The sequence below is a fragment of the Macrosteles quadrilineatus genome, unplaced genomic scaffold, assembly GCF_028750875.1.
Source record: "Macrosteles quadrilineatus isolate MER2022 unplaced genomic scaffold, UCM_ALF_1.0 Scaffold_2__2_contigs__length_208266976, whole genome shotgun sequence".
Taxonomy (NCBI): domain Eukaryota; kingdom Metazoa; phylum Arthropoda; class Insecta; order Hemiptera; family Cicadellidae; genus Macrosteles; species Macrosteles quadrilineatus.
Genome location: NW_026542595.1, coordinates 160,708,704 through 160,732,810, shown reverse-complemented (window position 1 = coordinate 160,732,810; position 24,107 = coordinate 160,708,704). Strand labels below are relative to the sequence as shown.

The following is a 24,107-nucleotide window of genomic DNA, read 5'->3' as shown; positions in this document are numbered from 1 at the left end:
TACGGAATAAAAGAGAAACAGCTGACTGTATTAAGAAATAATTGTATTGTATTTAATTTTGATAATATTTTTCTTGTATATCTTCGATACAATGTTATGTGCATTTGTTCTTACTTCTGTTAGTAGTAGTTTATTCCATAACAAATTCTTTAGAAGTAGTTTGATTTACAATTTATTTTATAATGTGTAATTTGGATTGCTACATGCTCTGTGTTATTACCATACGTTTCCTACTAATTCAAGTTAGTTTTAATTAATCCACAAGTTTTATATTTCGAATGTTATCGCCTTTTAAAAACTAAACGAATTTGATTACTCGATGTTCCCACAAAATATACCTGCTCGATTCCTGTAATTTGCTGCTCGATTCCTATTCCATCCTAATCGATACATTTCGCCAAGGCAAATGATGAATGAACTTGAACAAATATTTACAACCGTCTGTACTACGCGATATGACCTCACCCTAGTATGACGTCACCATGACGTCGTTGTTTAGCAGACGACGCATGTCTGAGTCGGACGAAACCTAACGTACGAGAATCGAGAATCCGGAATCAGTTTACTGTTGGCAGTGCGCGAGAAAACAACGTACCGCGAACGTTTACCCGTTGTCGCGTAGTTTTTGTTTTTATCGCAGTGACTTGAAAATAATCAAACTACGATTTAAAATTGTGTTAGTTCGAAAATTGTGTTTACCAAAAATATTAAGGTAGTTGTCGGTGAAGATTTAATACCTGATTCCGTTTGGATTTTAGGTATGAAAATGTGTGGATCATAAATATATAGTTGTGTTTATGTGTTGTTTGGGTTGCTATATTTTATTTTGTTTGTGTGTTGATAATGTTACATTTCCCTTTGGATTTTACGTCATGTCGACACGTTAATTTAGGTATGCTTAATTCATATCTCTTACAACTTTAACAATTATCTACACTTGAATTGATAGAATATGTAATCCATTAAAAAGGTATATATAAAACAATAATTGACAATATACTCGTGTGAAGTCGGTATCGACTTGTCTAAGAAAAATTGAATTATTACTTTGCCGTTCTATAGTAGAATGTTGTAGATAAAACAGTTTAACTTGAAACAATTTTTTTACGCACGAGAAAAATTTAAATGTTCCCTTGAAATATACAAATTTAAATCGGAAGAGATTCCGCAAATATTGGGTTTATAACGTTAAAGAAATATTTCTCACAAAAGATAACCCAGATATATCACCCTTGGGACAACCGTTGAGAATCATCTTTCAATGGAAGAAGTTATACAAGTATTTTACTTAAAAATAACAATTCGTCAAATTTATATTTTACTTCAACACGTACCTAAAATTATATTTGAAAACAATTTAAGCACAATATGGTCCAAATTAAAAATTAAAATAAAACACCATCGCAATTAAACTGTGATAAAAGTATAATTATTTATCATGTTGTAAAATATACTTACATGGCTGACTTATCTAGTAGTTTAATGAATAGAAAATTATGTATCTTTAACATGTAAATATTCCAAAGAAAACAAGCATGTAAATTTCTTTTAACTTGAAATATTGCATTAAAAATTATCGCTTGGTTTGAAGTTCGTGATATCCAGCCATGAAAAATGTGCATACACAGTTTAAATAACTGGTCGCAGTCATTAATTTAAACATTCCAAAAGCACGAGTTGTATTACGTTTATAGTAATTTAAATTGTAATTAAAGGTAATCATTATTGTGGTTTGTATTGCAATAATAGTGAGTTAAATTCTAGGAACTATTAATAATTATTCCGAAATAAAAAATAACGAGCCTCATTATTGAATTGATTATAGTCCTTTTCTAGTTGTACTTTAATTATTCAAAGCATCCTCTGATTAGTCACTACTCAATATGGTTTCTGTTGGGAAACAGCTTACAAGTAAACGGTTTGGCTTGGTGAGTATTTTCTAATTCGAAACACATAATACAAAACAAAAAACTACGTAAGTTGTCCTTATTTGATCAATGTATAATTAAGTATTTGAAAATAGCACGATAGTTTGTATAACCGACAACTTTTAATGTTAGAATTATTAACCTGAATGGAACTTTATAACTATAACTTTATAACTTTATATAACTTTTACTTTGTTTAAAACGCTCTTCGTCAGATCTGAGTGTGAATAATAAGCCAGTTAGTATGTCAGGGAGTTATTGATACCAATAGGTTACAAAAGTTGATAAACGATGACGTATTCATAGTTTAACATGCACACAAAAAAATCACGGTATTTATTTCCAAAATGTTTGGTTAGTTATGTAATTTTCTTTTTTACTGTAGTAAATATTTCATTAACTATATTAAAGGGTTAAAAATACTGTGAATTATGTGGATGAATAATTTATACCTATTTATAAAGATATTGTAGACTTTAAACGTTCAAATAATTTGGCGGTATCATTATAACTACGTTTCATTAACGTAATGTATAAGCTTAAATTAGAATATTAATTAACATGTGCTTAGATTTTATAAGTTTAAAAGAAATGTTGTATGTGAATTATATTATAAGAATGATGGAAATGACCATTTAATATTGATAGAAATTGAATGTTTGCCTTAAAAAAATTACCTACCAAATTGTTATCCAAAACCGTGAAACTTTGGAAATTAATTAAATATGCCTGAGGTTTCTGATTTATTTCAAATCTTATACCTTTAGGCCCCTGACCCCCTGGCATTCAAAGTTACCATGCAAATCATATCAGCGTAACCTTATTAAATTGCGTCCATTGGAAAAGTAAAATAATTGCAATCATTATATACATTTTTATTAGAATAGTTCACATCTCATTTGTTTACAAATGTTGGTACAGCAAATTGGTTGGACTCTTTAGCAACGAAAAGAAATCCCACAATGTTTCCTCAATCAAATAATAGATTGACGTTACACTGATTGAAATTCACAGAACTATATACCACTTAATGTGAATCAAGTAATAGGCAATCAATGTTGATTTGACAATGAACTAAACCCTCAGCAACATGGGAATACCTATGTCATCATTTATGTACATACTGTACCTGGCGTTCAGGGCACTCCCTTATTGTTAAGTGTAAAATAAGCGTTGTCAGAGCCGAATCGATTTTTAATTCTGTACAAGTGATACGGCACCAAAGAAGGAATTTCTAGCTTAGTCGCCTAGTGAGGACATGGCTAATTGTACTCGAGCAACATTCGAATTTGTCAACGATAACGTTTAAGTGTAGTGTTAATAGTGAATCAATTAACTTATCCTCAAGCGGACTGAAGGGAAAATTGCTTTCATCGTGTAAACGAATAAAATAAACATATTATAATGTTATTTGCAACAACAGACTAAAGAGTAGCGGTGTACTTTATATCCTATGGTACAACTTAGCGATACGTTTGTACTATGTGGTAACGTCATTGAAGAGGCAAAGGAACGGAAAAATCAGGGGTAGGGGTATAATGAGTAAACATTGATTGGATATGGCAACAAAACAATCCCAATAGAAGAGACCATTTCTATATCCACGTTTCTCAAATATTTTTTATTTTACATCGAAAACTAAACGTTAGTTTTAAAAGTAAAACTATTTCTTTATTGTTGAAAACAAAATTGTTCTTATTTATTCTTGTAAAAAAAAATTGAAAACATGTAGTCATCGATGGAAGCTTTAAAGAATCATATCAACTCCGAGGTAATTTCCCGTTGCAAAAGTAAAGCCATTCCAATTTCCATCATTACAAAGTATGCGTAGTTTTCTTACTGTATCTGGGCCAGATTAATTGTTCCTTGATTTCCAACACTGTGTAGCCTGCCAAAGATATTGTCCCACAGGATCCCGAGTTTCATATTAAACGTCGCAACTACGTTCTCTCCCCTTTTACGACTTACCCCCCCCCCCCCACACTATCCTTACCACCCTTTCTTCTCATCAGTTGTCCTACTGGCAATCAATTGAGAAACAAGAATTTATGTGCAATATTATTACTTCAAAACTCTCAATCGACTGTAACAAACAGTTTGAAAAACGTACACGACGAAAATACCCCTTTGTCCATTACAATCGTGATACAATACACAACACATTTCTTACCCTGTAACTTTTAGTTTTTAATACTTGGGGAAATATTTCTGTACTTTTAAGTTGAACATTCCTAAGGAGAATTCACTACTCAAGTTTTGTTAACGTGGGTGGTTCTTATAAACTTGCTTGGTTCTCGACGATGGTTATAGCGATCATTAATTCGGGACTTCATTAAAGCGTTTATCGATTTTATTTCTTTTCCCCCATCTTTATACTTACATAATATCTCATATAACATGTAATATGTAGGATTATAGAGTGAATACATATTACTAATAAACTAAGGTAAAAAATAAATATAATAGCGATAACGTTTAACTTGTAGGGTTATTTTTAAAGATAAAATTATTTCTTGAAATCCGATAGTTAATATTGTACTTAATACCCTCATTCAAGTAAACACGTAATTTTAAAGAAATTTTACATGCTTTAAACACAAAGTTTGAACATATTGTGGAGAGTAAATTATTTATAAACTACATCCATCAGATAAGTAAATGATAGTAATGGATTTAGAAGGATGTCTAAAAGGTTAAGTGATAAAGAATTGAGCCTGCGATTCTGTCCTCTCACGGATAATTCTTTCCAAATAAGGACTACTAAACCTTTCATTTTTAATTTCCATTCATTCTACAGTATCCAGACTTGCTACTTTGCAAGAGCAAACACTGCCCAGAGTTTACCTAGCGTAGAGTCGTAGGGGCTGACTCTTTGACCGTTCACTCGGTTAAAAACTCGATGTATTTTCAGCGAGAATCATTAGACATTATTTCGTATCTTAAACATTAAAATCACACCCTATTTTAAAAGCTTTTTAGTATTTAACTTTTTACGTAGATATAAACCATTATTTTTGCAATCAAGTTATTAAAATGGTTCTATTTTAACTCAAGACCGTTAAAGTCAGCGAGACAATTTAATCCCAAGTAATATCATACCTCGCGAGTGAAATACAACAGTTAAATTCTGTTTAAAACAGGATTTTAAAATATACATTTAAGGCTAAAAGCACGTTTTACACCCTTGATGGTAAGTGAATTATATATGTCTTTACTATATAGATAATATTTAGTTTACATCCACCTGTTAGCACACACTTGTCATAAATCATTAATGCTTGTCAGAGAGACGCAAATCATTGAATGGTGTATTTAGTTTCTCAGCGGTATAATTCAAGTTGAAAAATATGTTTGGTTAGACGCTTTTGGTCAAACATCAGCGTTCAATATGTTGACAGGTATCATCACAGTAAAAATCAACAAAGATAGAATTATAGTTTCTTTGTGGTAAAAAGTTCCATAATCTACTTATGCGCACGATGTGTTTTTGGGTTTTCAAGGGATATCTAAACCAATAATCAAGCTTTTCTATCAAAACAATTACTTGAGTTGAAAAAAAATCATAAGATCTGAGTCTTACTTTGAATACCTACGGTTAAATATGAGGTTTCTTAGTGTGGGAATATTACTATTTCAAGTCGTTAATAAGACTAAGGACTTTGTGGAATAGCAATAGCATACTGAAATTAAAGGTTTTTGACTTGTTCATACAATATTGTTAAATTACGGATACCTAAAATAAACCAAGGCCTGTCTATTTGACACGTCAGACTACACTTATCTAGATTTAGCCAGGAGAAGCTTCTATAGCTGGCTCGAACCCAGCTGTTTTGGCTCAGAGCTTGTGAATGGAGGGTGTTTCATCTGTCTCAAGCAATTAGGCATATTTCATCCATACATCTTGAGATAACTACAAAAGGAATCGAGGATATCAAAATGTATGCGTAGGTTTAATACATATTCCAGTGGATTAACTTGTAAATTTCTCTTAAACAAATTTGATGAATGTTTTAGAGAGCAACCAACAAAGCGTTATGCTTCTTTTTTAAACTCATAAAGTACTAGTATAGAATAAAAAAATAAAATAAAATAAAATAGAGACGCCAAGATACGCAGAAGCCCCTCGTTATGAAAAAAAACTCCTAGTAACACTTGAAAACCCAATCATAACCGTAAAAATAAAAAAATATAACTTTCGTTTCTTTATTTTTATATAAAATGTAATAATTATGTCTGTACTTGAAACTACTACTGTCTTTTGCTTTCATACTAATAGAATAGTGTATGAGAAATAGCTTGAAACCAATAACTCAAAGAATAGTTTATTAAGGTAGACCGTGACAGAAATCTCATCCAATTTCAGTTCTTACAGGTGTAAATAAAGGATTCTGGAAACTGTTCAACAATCTCCAAACCAACTTAGTCGTCAAGAAACGTTAAGTTTCCACAGAAAATTTAACATTTCATCTTCAACCAACTGCGAAACAACAGACACGACTAATCATTTACCGTGCCTTCCAGTGTTTTATGATAATTAAATCGAGAGAATAATAGAGGTACGACGTTGATAAATTTATACTTTGGTACAGAAGTAGTTACTTTGTGCATAGTTACAGTATTATCTCATTTACAATGTTAAAAATTTACAATATGCAATGTACATTATAACATATAACAATTTTACCACTTTTGAGCTTTAACATTATAATGCATGGATTTACAACTACAGTATTCGTTTTCACAGTGCTCCAGAAATAAATCAGGCCCGAGAGATATTCCTAAAATCGTAGTCCAAGAAACTGCACAACTGGTGGGTGGTGTAATAATTTTAGTTTAGCGAACTTCCAACTAACTCGAGAGGTTTTCGTGTAATATGAATAATTTAGACAATCAGTTTTATAACAAAGATTGAGGTAAAAGATATATTGCACATCGAGATTGAAAATGAAAGTACTTTAGGTGTAGCATGTCTTAAGTAGTGTGGTACACCTTGAACTTGTATTTATACACTTGTTTCAACAAGCCATATTAGCCGAAACTCTAACTGGCTTCTGTGGCTCTTGCTAATTTCAACCTCATGAAACCAATATACCTCCCTCCCAGGTATATATAGGGGATGTGGGAAGGGGAGGAGAAACAACTATCCTCCCCTAATTGGATATCGTACGGTTTCTTCAAAGGGATGACGTACGATTCCAAAACTGCAGATATTTAAACACCAGTTACAACGATATTTTGTTTGGTGTATACAATATCATACAACTATATATAATTTCCTCGTCAAAGTCTATTGATCTTAAAAAAGTATTATTTTTGATACTGATAAATAATTATTTCAGGAACTGCACTTAAAATATATTCATATAACGTTTGTATAATTATTATTATTTTGATGGCACGGGGTGGATGGAGCTAGTCTAAATGTAAATTCGGGTAAATTGACATTCTTGAAACACGTATCATGTTCCAACCATGATATTGTGATTCAATTCTGCAATAATCGACGACACAAATTAAAAATATTGTATTTAAACATTTTTGATTAAGGTGCTTTGTGTTATTTGGATACGTAAGGCAAATAAAATTTAACATAGAGAATGAAGGAGAATCAAAACAATATCCAGACAATAAATTTATAGTGGAACTGTCCCCATAATACGTGAACAAAAACAGTTTTGTTCTGTACTATATTAGATCAGCTGGTTTATTAAGCTGTTCTCATAACACAATATTTACCATGATTTGTAGTGTTTGGATTTGATGTTTTGTAAATTTAAATACCAAAATGATTACTCGTTCTATAAGAAGTACTGGTGAAGTACAATTGTTGTGTGCTGACACTCCACAACATTGTAAAGAAACACTTCAACTTATCTCAACCATCTCACTTGTCATAAAACAACCAGACATAAACTTTACGTTCTTGTACGCTTTACACTATCACAAAAGTGTGGCATTTGGAATAAAAGGCACTTTGGAAAGTTAACGTTATTCATTAATATGTATTACAAAATATACAGAACTTCATCACTCAACTCTTTGCATAGTTGGTATTTGATATGATAACAATCTTCACCGCATAAAATACATTCAGAATATACGCCACGGTACCGACCGACAAATATGAAATTTTTTGTGAATTTTTAGTGGTAAAAATATTTACTGTATATTCAAAAGTGAACATAAACCTGCCTTCTTTTCAAAAGCTACAAGACAACGTCTATAGTGCAATGATTAGTAAAGTTGACGAACCTTTTTACTTAATCGTATTATCTTTCACCACAACGAAGTCTGTGTTCGGATTTCCTCATCCTTTGTCTTGGTTTATAATTATCAACAAAAGGTAAACCAAAACTGATATTGCCTCATTAACCTGACTATCAATTTCCTCAAGATATGTTTAAGCATGCTGTTAACCTTTTTTTATCATTACCTTTATACAGTATAGCCCTACTATGAAAACAATACTTGTAGTCTACATAACAGCTTGTTATTGTTTGGGTTTGGATTGGTGTGTTGACTGTTGTGAGTTTTTTTATTTGTTTGTTTACAGGTTATTCGTATTGTGTTTGCAATTCTTTGGAATTGAATAGGTTTGCCTTAGCGGGCCTTGTATTAAATGCTGGTAGTCAATGGTTTCATGGGTAGACCACTATTTTATACATAACGCAAAAATTACTACTCATTAAACTTTTTAAAAACATTTAACTACCCTGCAATAATCTTCATAATCATATTAAAATACATGGCGACTGTCTCATCTTCAGCTAAATCCTCTTCCTCGATTTGTCGTGTTCAAAATTCAACACGGGTATTCTAAATACGCGGTTAGTTTTTGTGTTAAATGTGTTTAATCGTTAACGTGTGTTCCGTATATTCGTGAATTTTATATTTGAATTATTTGAGAGATTAGTGTATACTACCTAAAGATGTGTATACTACCTAAGGATTAATGTATAGTACCATAGACAAAAAGAATTATAGTACCTAAAGATGTGTCAGTCACCACGGAACCTATGGTTTACTAAGGTAATTAACTATTTTGCATTTAAATAAACCAGGAAAATCAATTCTAAATAACCACAAGCTCTGAAATTCATATAGTAAAAACAGAATTAAATTTACCAATGCATTTTAATAACAAATTATGAAACATTACAGCTTCATGTAACTAACACGTTGCATTTCGTATTACCTGCTGTGCATTCTAAGAGATTGAACTAAATGTATATTCCTGCACAGTGCATGATGCTATGTTTAATGCATTTCAGCATCATACAACACATAATAATGATATGCAAACACTATCAACATGTGTGGAGATGTATGATCCATAAAACACACATTATAACCATCTATCTTGTTTTTCAGATAATGATTACTATTGGTGGAAAATATCGCTGTCAATAAATTTTAAGTAAAATTTAACTATAAGTAAAACTGATTTGTCTAGACTCTGGAAAAAAAGACCAACTGAGATATTTAAACAATAATCAAAACAAAATTATTGTTACGGAACGTTTTGAACGTCTTTTTCACTAACTATTTCATTTGATGCTACATTTTACTTTATTCATACTTTACTTATATTCTCATAAGTGAATCAATAATGGATTTAATCTTTTACAATGTATTTTTAGTCCCTCAAAAATATTCTTATTCAGTCATACTTTGTAAAATACATTTATTCTCAGAACACAATACATGCATGAATAACAACGTCAAAATAAAGTGACAATGCATTGAAAAATAAATTACACGACAATCTACTAGGTGGTGATAAGTTTAGTATTGTTCACAGAGCAGTATGCAATACAACCTTCTGCATCATAAATACATCCACAATTGATAACAACAGTTTCTTGCATTTCCAATGCCACTGATTGTTATTGCTTAAAGATAACGGCAATACGTTTCAGAACTTAATTCTAAAGCATTAACCTTGGAAATCTCCTTGCAAAGTCAAATTGTTAAATTACAAAATTCTCTTTCTAGGTACATGCAACACTGTTCCTAGAAATAGTATAACGTGGTAATAACTCAATTTGAGCTTAATATTAAATTAATACTCACATTTATCCTTGAAAATAGTTTTACATTTTGCTAATTTGGAGCAGGAGTGTAGAATGTGGTATTAAATTTGCCCACACAAACAAGGTATTGATGTTTGCATAATCCGTAACTTCCCTATTGTAATTTTATGTGGTATTAGCTCTGGAGTAATGATTTTAGTCCAATAAAACATATATTAGACTAAAATCTTAGGGAAAATACGATTTCTTAAAAAGTTATGGTTTAAATTACATAATCAACAGACTTTATACGGTAATAGTTTAATTGTAGCGTATAGTACCGTATTTTGTTATAATTAAAATAACTGGATGTAAATAGATACACAACTAGATTGCGTCACATTTTCAGTTTGCTAAATCGATTTTGATAGCTGACATATACACGAATCCTTACATGTATAAACATATTTTAAACGTCAAATACGTCCTTTTGTGACAATTTTTTTAGGCTTATTGTACAAAATGTTTTATACCTCTCACGCTGTCTGATCTTATCACCCATACAGACAGCCATTAACACTGCAGCTGCTCACCATTGGTTATATATATACAGGACACCAGGCACACACACACCCACGCTGCACGCTGCACGCTAGACAAGTAGACAGGCCACAGACACGATTGTGCCACTTCCCCCCTACCTCACAATCTGAATTCTGAGTTCACTTGCATTGCAGTTAAGTTTAGTTCGGTCCAGACTTCAGTTAGTGTTGTGTCTCCGCGCGCGTAGCACGGCAGCTAGCGAGTTTCTGGTTTGTCAATTTTCGATAGTAGACCTATCACATAATTGGCTACTCTAGGAATGTGATATTGAAATAAATCCGCTGTTGGAAGTTTGAAGTGGGAGTGTATCTCGATACCGTTGGATTTTGCAATTGGAAGTTCTGTGGAGTGTGAGTTTGTGCGGTGCGCTTTGTTTTTAACTCGCAATAGTGAAGTTTTGTGAAATAACATGTAGAACTAATTAAGTGGATTTTGATGTTCTGTGGATAAACGCCCTTTATTTGATGGTCAAAAAGGTAAGGCATGAGATTAAATACTTAATTAACTTTCTATGGACAATATAGCCTGGGTATCTCATTAAAGTCACACATAAATTCGTATTTAGTTGAAAATACTTGTACCGGTACTTACTCGAAGTGCAGTAGATTTTTTCTTAGTAAAAGAATGAGTCAGTCTTCTATCATGGTGGTAAAAATTAATGACGGTAGAAAATGTCCAATGTAATTAGGTGCACAATATCTTTGAAACAGAAAATAAAGGTGATTCGTAAAATTACAGTTATACAGAACTATTAACGTTCCTGATTCGAGTGTATCCATGCTGGAGATGTAGGCTACGTCTATAAAATACTTAAATTCATTACATGTCGGAGTTGGTTCAAAGCTTAATAACTTCGTGAGACCTAATGGATAATGAAACACACTATTACACATAACCTTGATCGAGATTACAATCCTTAAATGGAAATGCTTGAATACAATGCAGTAACAAGCTCTGATCAGAAATTCTTCCACCTTGATAAGGAGAAAGCTGCAGACCTTTACTAGTATACAGGGTGTTCATTTGAAAACTTTCCATATCTGTTGTGTGCAAAGGTAAGGCTTTTAACACTTGTTTGTTCTCATTTCCCCCTAATTTGGACATGCCAAATTCAATAAAATTATTTTCAATTTTGAAAAATGCCCCAAAAGGGCCCAATTTGGGGGGTAGGGGTGCTTTTTGAGAAATTTTCAAATGTAAACATGGGCTGTGTGATACATCAATTTAAAGGTCTAATCACCCCGATCATTTTGGTGCAAAAAAAGTTTAATTATCTTTAACCGTATTTACAGGGTGGGTCAAAACGTTTTAAAAAAGGACTTTGAAGTTAAGTACCGTATTACCCTAACTACTGAACGGAACAGCGCCAAATTTCTTTCCAAGCTTATTCTTGAGCTACTCTTTAAGATAACTTGTAGTAAGGGCATTTTCCAAGTTATTTTCTAATTTTAAAAAAATCTCAAATTTTAAGAATAAAAGAAAGCTGAAAACTCAAAATTCTTAAATAGCAAGGTATAACAAATTTCATACCACGTGAAAGGTCCTTTTTTAACAAACATTTTACGTATTTAAGTTTTTTTTCTATCTCTTGCCGTTTAAAGATTGCAGTGGAAAAACATAATTTTCCATGGTAAAATTATAACTAGTTTTCTAATAAAACACATTGCACTTTGTTCAACGATGTAGTAGGATTCATAACAAATTGATCGACTACTTTTACGTGTGTCAGAATTCATCTTGGACCCTTCATCCTGTTCTTTTCTCATTGGTAACTGAGCCAGTTTCAGAAAACTTCCTAACTAAATCATTTACAGCCATATGACTCAAGGTTATACCTGGATATCTATTGTTAAACACTTTGCAGTTATCCTGGAACACTTTTGTTATGACCAATAAGTAAAATAAAGTATATTTTTTTAAGTTTACACCATATTTGATTAGGTACTACAGGAAATGGTACTTTTGAAATTAGTACTACCATCGACTAGTCAATGGTACTACAGAAAGCGGCCCACGCTTGGGTTTTTCTCATCAGCTATAAAACTTGTTTCTCACAAAGTAAAACGTAATGACTTGTTTGCCTATCTGCCTAAAAATAATTATGAATTGTTTCCTTCAGTTATTGCACCATTTAATGTGTCTAGAGACGAATTTTGGCTGTTTTATTAGAAAACTAGTTACAATTTTACCACAGAAAATTATGTTTTTCTACTGCAATTTTTAAACGGTAAGAGATAGAAAGAAAACTTAAACACGTAAAATGTTTGTTAAAAAAGGACCTTTCACGTGGTATGAAATTTGTTATACCTTGCTATTTAAGACTTTTGAGTTTTCAGCTTTCTTTTATTCTTAAAATTTGAGATTTTTTAAAATTAGAAAATAAATTGGAAAATGCCCTTACTACAAGTTATCTTAAAGAGTAGTTCAAGAATAAGCTTGGAAAGAAATTTGGCGCTGTTCCGTTCAGTAGTTAGGGTAATACGGTACTTAACTTCAAAGTCCTTTTTTAAAACGTTTTGACCCACCCTGTAAATACGGTTAAAGATAAATAAACTTTTTTTGCACCAAAATGATCGGGGTGATTAGACCTTTAAATTGATGTATCACACAACCCATGTTTACATTTGAAAATTTCTCAAAAAGCACCCCTACCCCCCAAATTGGGCCCTTTTGGGGCATTTTTCAAAATTGAAAATAATTTTATTGGATTTGGCATGTCCAAATTAGGGGGAAATGAGAACAAACAAGTGTTAAAAGCCTTACCTTTGCACACAACAGATATGGAAAGTTTTCAAATGAACACCCTGTATAATTGGACAAGCAATGCACCTAGAAGTGGCACCCAGCTAAATTGAGATTAAGTGCAATCTATTTTCGTGTTGCAGATGTCAGTGAGAATTGAGTCTGTACACCAAATTTGGTTGTTTTTATATTTTCATCCACATCATGCTACTAAGGTATAAAAACAGGAATAGAAATGAAACACGTGTGAATTGCAAAACTGTAGGGATAATAAGTAAAACATAATAACCTTTTTAGCAAATTTTTCATATAACTCAGGAGCCTATTACTCATGGTCTCATGGTAAGACTAGTAGCGGGACCGATTTTCTTTTTCGTTTTAAAGGCCCAAGAGTCCAAAATACCATCCCTTAAGATACGTATACAGTATTAACATATTTATAATTATGCCATTTGGTATAAAACGTGTAAACCTACGTTTATTTTAACGAGTTTCCCAAACAGCATGATCGGACCGTGGAATTGTAATTTTATGGGGTGGAAATGTGGTTTCCCATAGTCAAATGTTATCAAATTTGGCCTTATGATAATTTTTAAAATTTCATGTTGAGCTAATGACTTTTTACTTAATACCTACTTTATTACCATCCATATAAGTTAGCAGCAATCCTGAGTAGGCTTACAGTACTCATCAAACCTGATAACATTTAAAAAGGGAATACATCTTCCATTTTAAATACAATATTTATTTAGTTGTAATCAAATCAGACAAATGGAAATTCCCGTAGTCTCCAATTTTTCTGCGGCTTGGATATTTTAAAATCTTTACTTCATGTTAAAATAGTTTAATAGGTCCTTACAAATAAGCTTTCTATCCACCCAACATAAAACAAACCCAATGATAATGATATCGAGGGAAAGTATCATGATGTACGTCAACTCGTGTTGAATAAATACTTTTATTCAAAATACATACTTCCCTAAATACAAGTTGATTTTTGTATGAGTACAACTACCTTGCTATATAATACAGTAGGCCTATGTGTAACTGCACTCCTAATGGAGTCCAAAAGACAGTGAAAACTATTTGCAGAGGTTAATTTAATTTTCGACATACTGTTGGGTAATTCCAACGTTACTTTATCATTGAATAACTCACATCTTGATAGGCTTGATAAATTTAGAGGCAAACAAGGCTAAAATTCTTTATTCGAACGTTATAATCCCTTTAATTGGGCATTTTAGGTTGAAATATCAATACGGAATTTTTTATTTGCCTTAGATAAAAATTAAAATAAAATATTAAATAGAAGAACTTCTTTAGAGAAATTCAACGTGAACTAACACCCACCTTTATTGGTATTATCCTCAATTACCAATAAACAGTGTGTAAATTGAACAGCGGAGCAATATTTCTTGATCAGGAAAGCGAATCTAATTAATTAGTGTAAACGGAGCTTCCGACGATAAAACAAACATTGTCAAGAAAGAGAAGCCGCAGCAAGACGTGATGAGGGTCCACCGAGAATTAGGTTGGAGATAGGTTTGGTAATCCCTATGTGAAAGCAATACACTTAGGAATAATAGATTGCCTCTGCTGAGACACTTTGCACGTATTGCCTTGTTTGTATATAATCATACATACATATTATGTATATTTATGGAATGTCTAGGCTACCGGCAACTCATCGCGTTTTTACTAAACTGTAGTGTACCAAAATTAATTTATTCTTCAATGTATTAACGTAATTATAAGAATTAGGCTATTGAAAACATGTCTGGAATTATATGTTAAAATTTTATGATACTTGGATTGAGGAATTAGCTGTTTACCTCTGCTGCTAATTATTTATATATTTAAACATATTTTTAAGTGGTAGCGAATATTATCAGTGCTCACACTAAAAAGTTCTCTGTTAACTTATTTTAGCCAAATTAGCTAGAATAAAATCAAAGTATTCAAAACATGGTCTTGTATTAATAAATTAGTACAGGGCCTCTAATCTCTGTAGGTAGTTTTAATAATTCAAGGTAGCTTTTTGTTTAGGCTAGAACAATTGTCAAGGTAGTTTTACGTTGAAAATATCAAAAGCTCTAAACTTCTTACAAAGTCAGACGACTTTGCCCAAGGGAGCCTCATATTCATATTGTTAAATTCATGTAATTCAATTAGGTACCAATGACATGCACCTACTCCAAAGTCTGTTTGCATTACTTATTGAAAGTGACCAGAATTTCACATACAGTATTATTCATTGATATATAAAATAAAATAAAAAACAAAAAACAATTGACCTTTACAATTTCTAATATATTTAGGTGGTAATTTTTCATAAACCGTTTTAAAAGTCTTAATACGTAAAAATAAGTACATACGGAAGTTATCAAAGGCCTTCTGATAAAAACTTATCGAACAAAAACTGTCCAATAGAGTAAACATATGTCTAATCTCAACCATGATCCCAATCGAAATATCTCAACACTACGTAATATTATATCACATTTCTAGTCCTGTAAACAGGTTTTAGACGAGTGACGTTCGATATTTTACGCCATAATACTCTAAGCTAACTTAACAATAAAATATCTACAGTTCCTTATAATTCCCAACGAATAAACGACTAACAATCACCTCTCAATCACCTCAATCGCCTCTGTGAGAGGTTATGTTTTTGTTTATAACAACTTCTTGCCAAATATAATCAGCTGGTTGGTGTCCAGTAAAAACTCATTACAGTACGTAATGAAACGCCATTTGATTAAGCTGGCGGCAAAAAACTGTATTCTGGACAAAATCCTTGCGTGGGAAGTTCAATAAACAGTGAACCTGGAAAACCTGGAAATGTCAGGGAATATTAAATATCTGGAAAAGTCAGGGAATTTTGTCATAAGTCAGGGAAAATTTTAAAATATTTAAAATAATTTTAATAATTGTTAGGAAAGGTCGATCTGGTAAGACTACGTATTCCGTGTGGGTGAAAACTAAGAAATATGTCTGTAAAAAAAATAAATTTTGTGTGTTGTACAAATTAAATTTTGCAGGCAAGCTGCAAAGTTTGAATATAAGCTAGGCTGTATCTATAGATTTTATGTATTTTTTTCATGTAAACAAACATAAGATATTCTTCAGATAAAGATTAGTCCTTTTGAAGAATTAGTTAGTATTAAAATTGTAATTTCGAATTTGTCGATCAGGGAAAGTTAAAAAAAATCATGGAATTGTCAGGGAAAAGTCAGGGAATTTTTCAATGTGATTTCACTAGCCACCCTGGTGAAGTGTGGCGTAAAGTTAATTTCTTCCTCGTGTAGGATGAAATAATTGACGTCTGAAACAGTTTGAGCGATAAAGAAGAAATTGTAAACAGTTGTTTGAAAAGTCTGCAGAAGTTGTTAAACAACAATGTGTTGAGAATTGAGAATGTAATTGTCCAACTGCAACAATAACTGCATTCACTTTGTTGCAGTCTCACACACTCGGATTGTTATATTCTTTCCCAATGGAACACTTTTGAATGAGATTTTGTAAGCTGCAGGACAGAGTTACTTTGAAGTATTTTAGTCATCAAATAGTTCGTTTCAATGACTTTATTAAACTAGTTGGCAGACCCAAATTATATTTCACATTGAACTTAGTTTAATTAAACACAAAACTTAATAACAAAGTGTAATAACATGCCTGGTGGAATTGCATCAGTAAAAATGTAGCCTATGTTGTATTAAATATTGAACTTTAGAGTGATGTCGTTCGGGAATAACTTGCATTAGACATCAAAGGTTCCTAGCATAAACTGCTAATAAGGATGTCTAATACAGGGCAGAGATGTGCACAACTACAACACTAGATCAAGGGACGTGTCGATCGGTGTCGTCCCAGGCTGGTGTTGTTCTCGTGAATAAGATCCAGAAATGTATCAGAGGTGAAAATAGCGAAACTAAATTTAAAGCAAATTTACGACGCTTCTTGTTGACGAATGTGTTCTGTACTCGGTGGATGAGTTCATATACCATTGGGAATACACACGCACCAGCATTACCTTGGAGTTGGTTTCGCCATACCAACGCAAAATAATATACTCTGACTGTATCTTTTAGACATATTATAATTTCATGATTTATATTGTTCTATTATGCTCTTTTCTTTGATTTTTATGTGTTGACGCATGCTATGCAATTATTGCATAGTCTGAAGCAATAAAGATTATTATTATTATTAAACTGATTTTAAAGATCGGAGGGAATTAAAACCAAAAGTTTACCCAAGTATTACGTGTTTGGATCAGATTTAGGTGATGGTAAACATCAATTTTTCGTCTTCGTTACAAAATGGCTAGAAATGTAAAATTTTGTTTGCCATTTATGCAAATGTAAAATAAATCAAATTAGAAAGCACTGTGGGATGATATATCAATTATAAACTCCATGCAATCAGCGTTGAGTAGCTGTTTGCATTCTATGTAATCCAGTAGGAGAAAATATTGTATATACGTAATGATACGAAACTGGAATGAAGCTAGAGTACTAAATGGCTTTCATGATTTTATAACAGAGGAAAATGGTGAATGGACCTCGTAAATCTACAGCCATGTTAACCGAAGGAATATATAAAGTATTAAAACTTAAATGTTTTTCTTTGACGAAATCTATCCAGTCACTACTGGTCATCGATGGATACATGGTATAAAGGTATAAAGGTATAATGAAGAAGGTTCGCAAGAAGTTACCGGTGAGTGTAAAATATACATTAGTATGATTTCATGATACACAGATTGTCGCGAAATCAACTAATACATGCATGCAATGTCTACAGACTACATATGGAAGCTATTCAGAAATAGCATGAAACGACAATTGATTGCTTTCTGAAACAGCGTTCCACTGTGGTAGGATACAATTCATGTGTGGTCATGATTTGTTATTTTGCTTGCTGATTGGTTTTGTCATTTGTGCGGACGGACCAATGTTTTGGTAGATGAGTTTTTAGTTATTGTATAACATTTTGATTTATTGACACGGCCCACTTGGACTGTGAATTCATCCTATCCCATAAATGAGTTGATTATGAGCTGGCTGAACTGATATAACTGAATAAAAAAAGCTAAAACATGGTTATGAATTTTTAATAAATTCGTTTAAGATAAGAACATACTTAAGATTATATAAAGGCACTTACCACAAACTAAATTTTTACAGAGCATCGATATAAAACGACATGTCTTTTGGAGTAAACAAGTTAAAATCCCTTTGTTTGGAATTGCAATTAAATGCTCTCTACGACAGAATGTTGCAAACTGGTTCCGTCGCTTTGTAAAACCTACAAAATCTTGAAACCGGTTGTTTTGATAATACAAAACGTACAATAAAAGGACTTACTTCCTGGTGGGGACATTTTTTAAACGTCTTCCATGCCATTACGCAATTCCAGCTAGTCTTAGGTATAGCCACAACTAATTGCATTCTTATTGATTGAATAATATTTTTCTATATATTTTTTTATCTAGGTTGAAATTTTGCTACAGACGAAACTCCAGCAACATTAAGTAGCCTATCTGCCATACTGAGCTAGATATGCAACTGGAGGCAGCACCGTAATCCAAGTATTGAAGGAGTAGTACATTAATCTATGGTAGCACTGAATGAGAGAATTGTGAGACGTTGGCCGACAGTTGTCCTAAACTATAAAGCACATTTGAACTAGGGGATTATTTAATTATGCATACATAACGCCATGAGTTAATGATCCGATTCCCCTAGTTGGTACCAACATAATATCATTAGTGTGTCTCCATTTCCTAGTAGAGTTGCCGTGTCAGTCCTACCTCCAGTTGTATTTCTAGTTCAGTGATCTGCCTCAATGGCTCACCTTCACGTTCACTAATGAAACAACTGATCTTAGTCACAAAGCTACAAAGACATATTTCTCATTTCACAACTCCTATTCATCTCGGTGTCGAAATACGCTTTTGTTGCATTCTTTACTTAAAATACGACACACTACAGACTTAAATTACAATAGTTAAACTTAATGTTTGGTTGAGGAAAATATTTGATGTTCAAATACAAGTAGCTTCTTCTGGCTAACTGCTTTTTGGTCCCCGGTGGTTGAAGATTAAATATTCCCGGTGCAGCAACCAACGACCCCGTTTGCAGCGTAGTCACCTGGTTAAAATCGATTACCACCGGATTTGTATCGAATTGCCTATCCACTCAGTGTAAGATCACGTTAATAACCAATCGTCAATAAGATACCAAAACTGATATAGTGATAAAAGGACTACACTACAGTCCTGAAGTAGGCTACTGAGTTCAAATCTTGCCAACCACTAATGGATTTTATCTGTGTGGCAATGGTAGTACCCATACCCAGTGGTTTGGAGATCACTTGCAGCTGCATATCTTAGACGAGATAAATTAAAACCTATGTAAGTGTTTAGTATCATATTTGACTCAAATATTGTTAAACATTACATCATTATGAACAATTTTGTTACAAAGTACCCCACTTACAATGCACTTTGTACGTGGCATGACAAAGATACCCTGATTTTAAAATATTGATAAGAGTTGGCGTTTCCTCTCCTAATTGCTTCTAAATAGGTCACTAATGTTGGGAAATATATATTTATTTCACTCTGGTAATTTACTGAGTTATTGCTACAGTAACATATTTTTGTTGTTTTCAGATCTAGGATAATGCCGAACAACATGACCATTTTAATTTATTTTTATAGCCTAAATAAGAAACCGTGACATCAAAACAAAAAAGTAAATCAGCCCCGGGTCGAGTTTTACTACGGGACCTAGGGTAATAGCTTATTCCCTTTATCGAAAATTCGTTAAAAACGTATTTAGTTCACCTTTTTTGAATTGTCTGACAATCACATAACACTTTGCCAGTGTTAAAATAAGCAGTGTTTATTTTTATAATAGGTTATGTCACATGAGAAATAAACCACTTCAACGATCCGTTACCACTTCTATCCTTTGCCAACCTGACTCAAGGGAAATCATCAATTAATGGGATCCACGAGACAAGACTCGTGCATCACATAGAAGTGAACGGTGAAAAACTTGACAAAAAACGACTGCCCACTTTACAATGGTAATAATCCAATATAAATTGAATTCATTTCCGTTCAATTCTGTTTTATTAAATACAGTTTTTAATTCAATTACGCATTTTTAATATAAGTTTTCCTACTAAACCAAGCAATATCCATTGATAGTTTCGTTAAAAATAATTTAAGTTTTAAGGTATATATAATTTTTTCTGTTTTATACTAAACATTAATACTCGCATGGATTTTGGTTTGTTGCAACTAGAGTTTTCTTTTTGACGTCCAGATGGAGCTTTTAGAAGCAAAGAATATTGGTCTCCATAAGGACGGATAGAAGAACCAGTTAATGCTATATGCACCATTTACTTTACCTTTGAACTATTAATACACTTTTCTTTGTTTACATTTTAAAAACTATAACATTTATTGAATCTCACGGCTGATTCGCCCGGATTAGTCAAAGAAGATTTTTTTATGTACGGCTAAGATTTGATTCCATAATTGACTAGTTAACTGCTCTCCACAATAGGTTTAAATGCCACATCATATTATTTGTCGTCCTCCTTTTGTACATCAGAAGGTACATTCTTGACTTCTAATAGCAGTTTAAAGTATCGACCATACTGAATCATACATTATGGTTAATTACACAGTTTTGTATGTGCAAGATGTCAGTGGATGAGGTGAGTAAACGTGAGATTCATAAAGTAATATAAGCGCAAGGACGGAATTGTCAAACATTGAAGGACCTCTCGACCAATGGGAGTGTTTCCTGGTGTTGCGACGGATCGTGAATGTTGAGGACCAGGATGAGGACAGGGTCCTTAAACTTGTGAAATTCATACAAACCGGCTATGCTACTTTAGTTTGTGTCAAAGGTTGCCGTCTTCGAACCACAGATACGGTAGTTAAGTTGGGACTGTTCTGGTTAGAACCCCACAAATGGCCGATTTATGTTAACTATTTGGATACTGTAAGCTGCTAGCCAATGTTTCGGAGCCCAACTTGAGCTAAAGGTCAACTATTTAAAACACTAAAAGAATAGGAATGTTGGAACCGAATTAGGTACCTGAAATAAAATCCATACTAAAATGATACCAGTAAGAAATAAAATCATGATTAATAATTTAATTTCTGGGTTTTAGGAGTTTTCTTGAATTATCAACTAGAAATACAACACATGAAGAATAATCTGTTTTGAAACAATAATAATTACAATCCGTCCATAGTTTTTCTCTCCTGATTATTATTAAAAATAACATTACTGATGCAACATTACTGTTTTTTGCAGCAACGTGCGTTCTTTAATCTTAAAATTAATGCAAGATCATTTTCTCGTAAAATCTGATAAAATGACGGAGACATTCCTTAATTGTAAAGCTGAGTGAGATTATTTGTATAACTTTGTTACTGGCTAACATGAGTTTTTCTTCAGCTAAGACTATTTTTTATACAATGATCAAGGACAGCTAGAAAAGCTACTGGCTTTGCTCAGGATCGAACGAGCGACTTTTTGAAAATGAGGTGGACACAATAACCTCGAATCTACCCTGCTAATACGATTAAACTTATATTACAAGTATATAAATTTATGCACAGGATATGAGACGCAGTTTTCAATAAGATATTGGAAGTTGGCGAATAATTAATTTACTACAGGGATGGACGGATAATTTAAGATAATTTATACATTGAATTATAATTGGAAGTTTGAATTATTCGTGGTGCAAGAACAATGCCCACGCTCAGATATACTAGGGATAAAAAATATCAAATTAACTTTCACAGATTCGAAATACTGTTTTCACATGTATTACATTAATAATCTTTTAAACATTGAACCAATTTTTCAGTATTACTTTTTTAGTAATAGTCATAAAATTGACGATAACTAATCAAAAGCAGAGAACATATAAGGCAATTATCTTTAGCATGTCAGCGCGTGACAGTAAAAATCTTAATGTGGTCATAAAACGTTTACACTTGGCGGCGTCGCCATGACGATAATGTTACTAGAAACACGAAACTTCACGCGCGTTTCTTCACTGAAATTTACGGCTGGTTAGAATATAATTAAATATGTATTGATTCTGTGAATCGCAACTAATCATGAAGACGCCTACCAGCGTTGCAAAATGTTGTTTCTGGGTCATTGTAGGATTAGATGTTTCCTTACGAGTCTATAATGTACAATCACACAATACTTTTAAGGATTCATCTCGGTCCTTTAAATGTTAAGGAGATGTGTTTCCATTGCACATTCAGAGAAGTTATATTTGAACTGTAATTAGCTGACACGATACAGACGCCATGGCCAAATCACCGGACGTCCATTTAAAATTTAAATCATCAAACGTGCTGTGCCCATTTTGGACAGGTGAGCTCTTTGTTTCTAAACTTGTTGTGCAGCATCAGTTTTACAATGGGTTTGGTGCACATGATCTTTAAAGGCAATTCTGAGCTCTAAATTAAATATTTCTATTTAGATGTGTTAATTGACATTTTATTTTCATACGAGTCTAGGTAACTTCTGAAATGACATGGTAAAATTTTAATTACACACAGTGTAAGAAATTTATACATTAGGATGCATGAGTTTAACGTGCATAAAGGTTATTCATAAAGACTTGCGTATGGGGATGTTACATTAGCAACCAAATTAGATGTGCAGTCTATTGAACCTATCAGTGGTTAGCTTTTTATTATTCTTTATTCTTTTAGGTTACAGCTTGGAATTGTTGTCCACACGATTTTATGCTAGGTTTCGAGAGGGTCGAGGCATCATCAGTAAGATAAAGCGTTATTGCTGGGGTGCTAGTGTTTAAGAGTAGGACTTCGGTCCCTGAGGTCACGAGTTCAAATCGCCCCAATTACCAATAGATTTTATCTTAAGTTAGTGATAATGCCACAACCCCTAGGCTTAGCCTGAAGTTATGTGGGAAACGGTCTCGGGCTATCCTCAATTCCACGCTCACCGTGCAGTACAGGTCTTATGGAAGATAGCCTTGCTACTACCATTACTGAAAACTTTATGTTTTCTGTCATGCGGGATCCGTCAACCGTCCTCGCGACGCTCGTGAAAGGGCTTAAGTTCTCAATTCATTCATTCCTTATTGAGTATATCTTACTATACCTACTACTAGCCTATCTTACTATACTCAATTCATTGAGTATATTAGTGTCCTACGACAAAGATTTTTGATTGCTTGGATTTGGACCCGGGACCTCGGAGACTGATGTTCATAGTATGAATGATGATCGTGAGACGTATGTAGCTACGCAATTAAATGGTTATAGTGCAATTGAATCAGAGAGTTGCCGCGCTGGTTCAATCTTGATAATTTTAATTATATTTAAGGCCTACCGCACACGAGAGACTTTTTGTCGGCCGACTATTTAGTCGTAGTCGGGAGTCAAAGTCGGCCCCATAGTGGTAAATCTGAGCGCGCACACGGGCCGACCACAGCAAGACAGTCGGCAGACTGTCTGCAGACAGTCGGGGCAGTTTGGTGCTGACCGATTTTCCCGCCGACTGCTCCCCGACTCAACTGTCGTGTCTTATTGATAAAGGCACGGAGATAAGTTTGAGCGCGCACACTGACGACTAAAAAGTCTGTCTGTCTCACAGTCGAGTGCGTTGTTATCATGTGTATTATTATTGTTATTATGATAAGTATTATTATTTGTGTGTTATTGTTACTATTATGGCTTCGACAACCACCAGTGCATGTGTTTTGAGAGACGAGAAAGTTGATAAACTTATCGATG

At 33.1% G+C, this 24,107-nt stretch overlaps 1 protein-coding gene across 3 annotated transcripts in view; it reads left to right on the top strand.

Annotated features, from left to right (window-relative positions):
• Positions 1-615: 615 nt before the first annotated feature.
• Positions 616-24,107, top strand: part of LOC128985546 (insulin-like peptide receptor) — a 109,137-nt gene continuing 85,645 nt past the window's right edge. The window contains exon 1 of one of the 3 annotated variants that reach the window (XM_054405139.1): positions 616-758. The gene's annotated coding sequence lies outside the window, so the exon portion shown is untranslated. Of the gene's footprint in view, positions 759-796; positions 893-10,734; positions 11,020-24,107 lie in introns of those variants that run through there. The other 2 variants (XM_054405140.1, XM_054405138.1) reach the window with 2 other exon arrangements.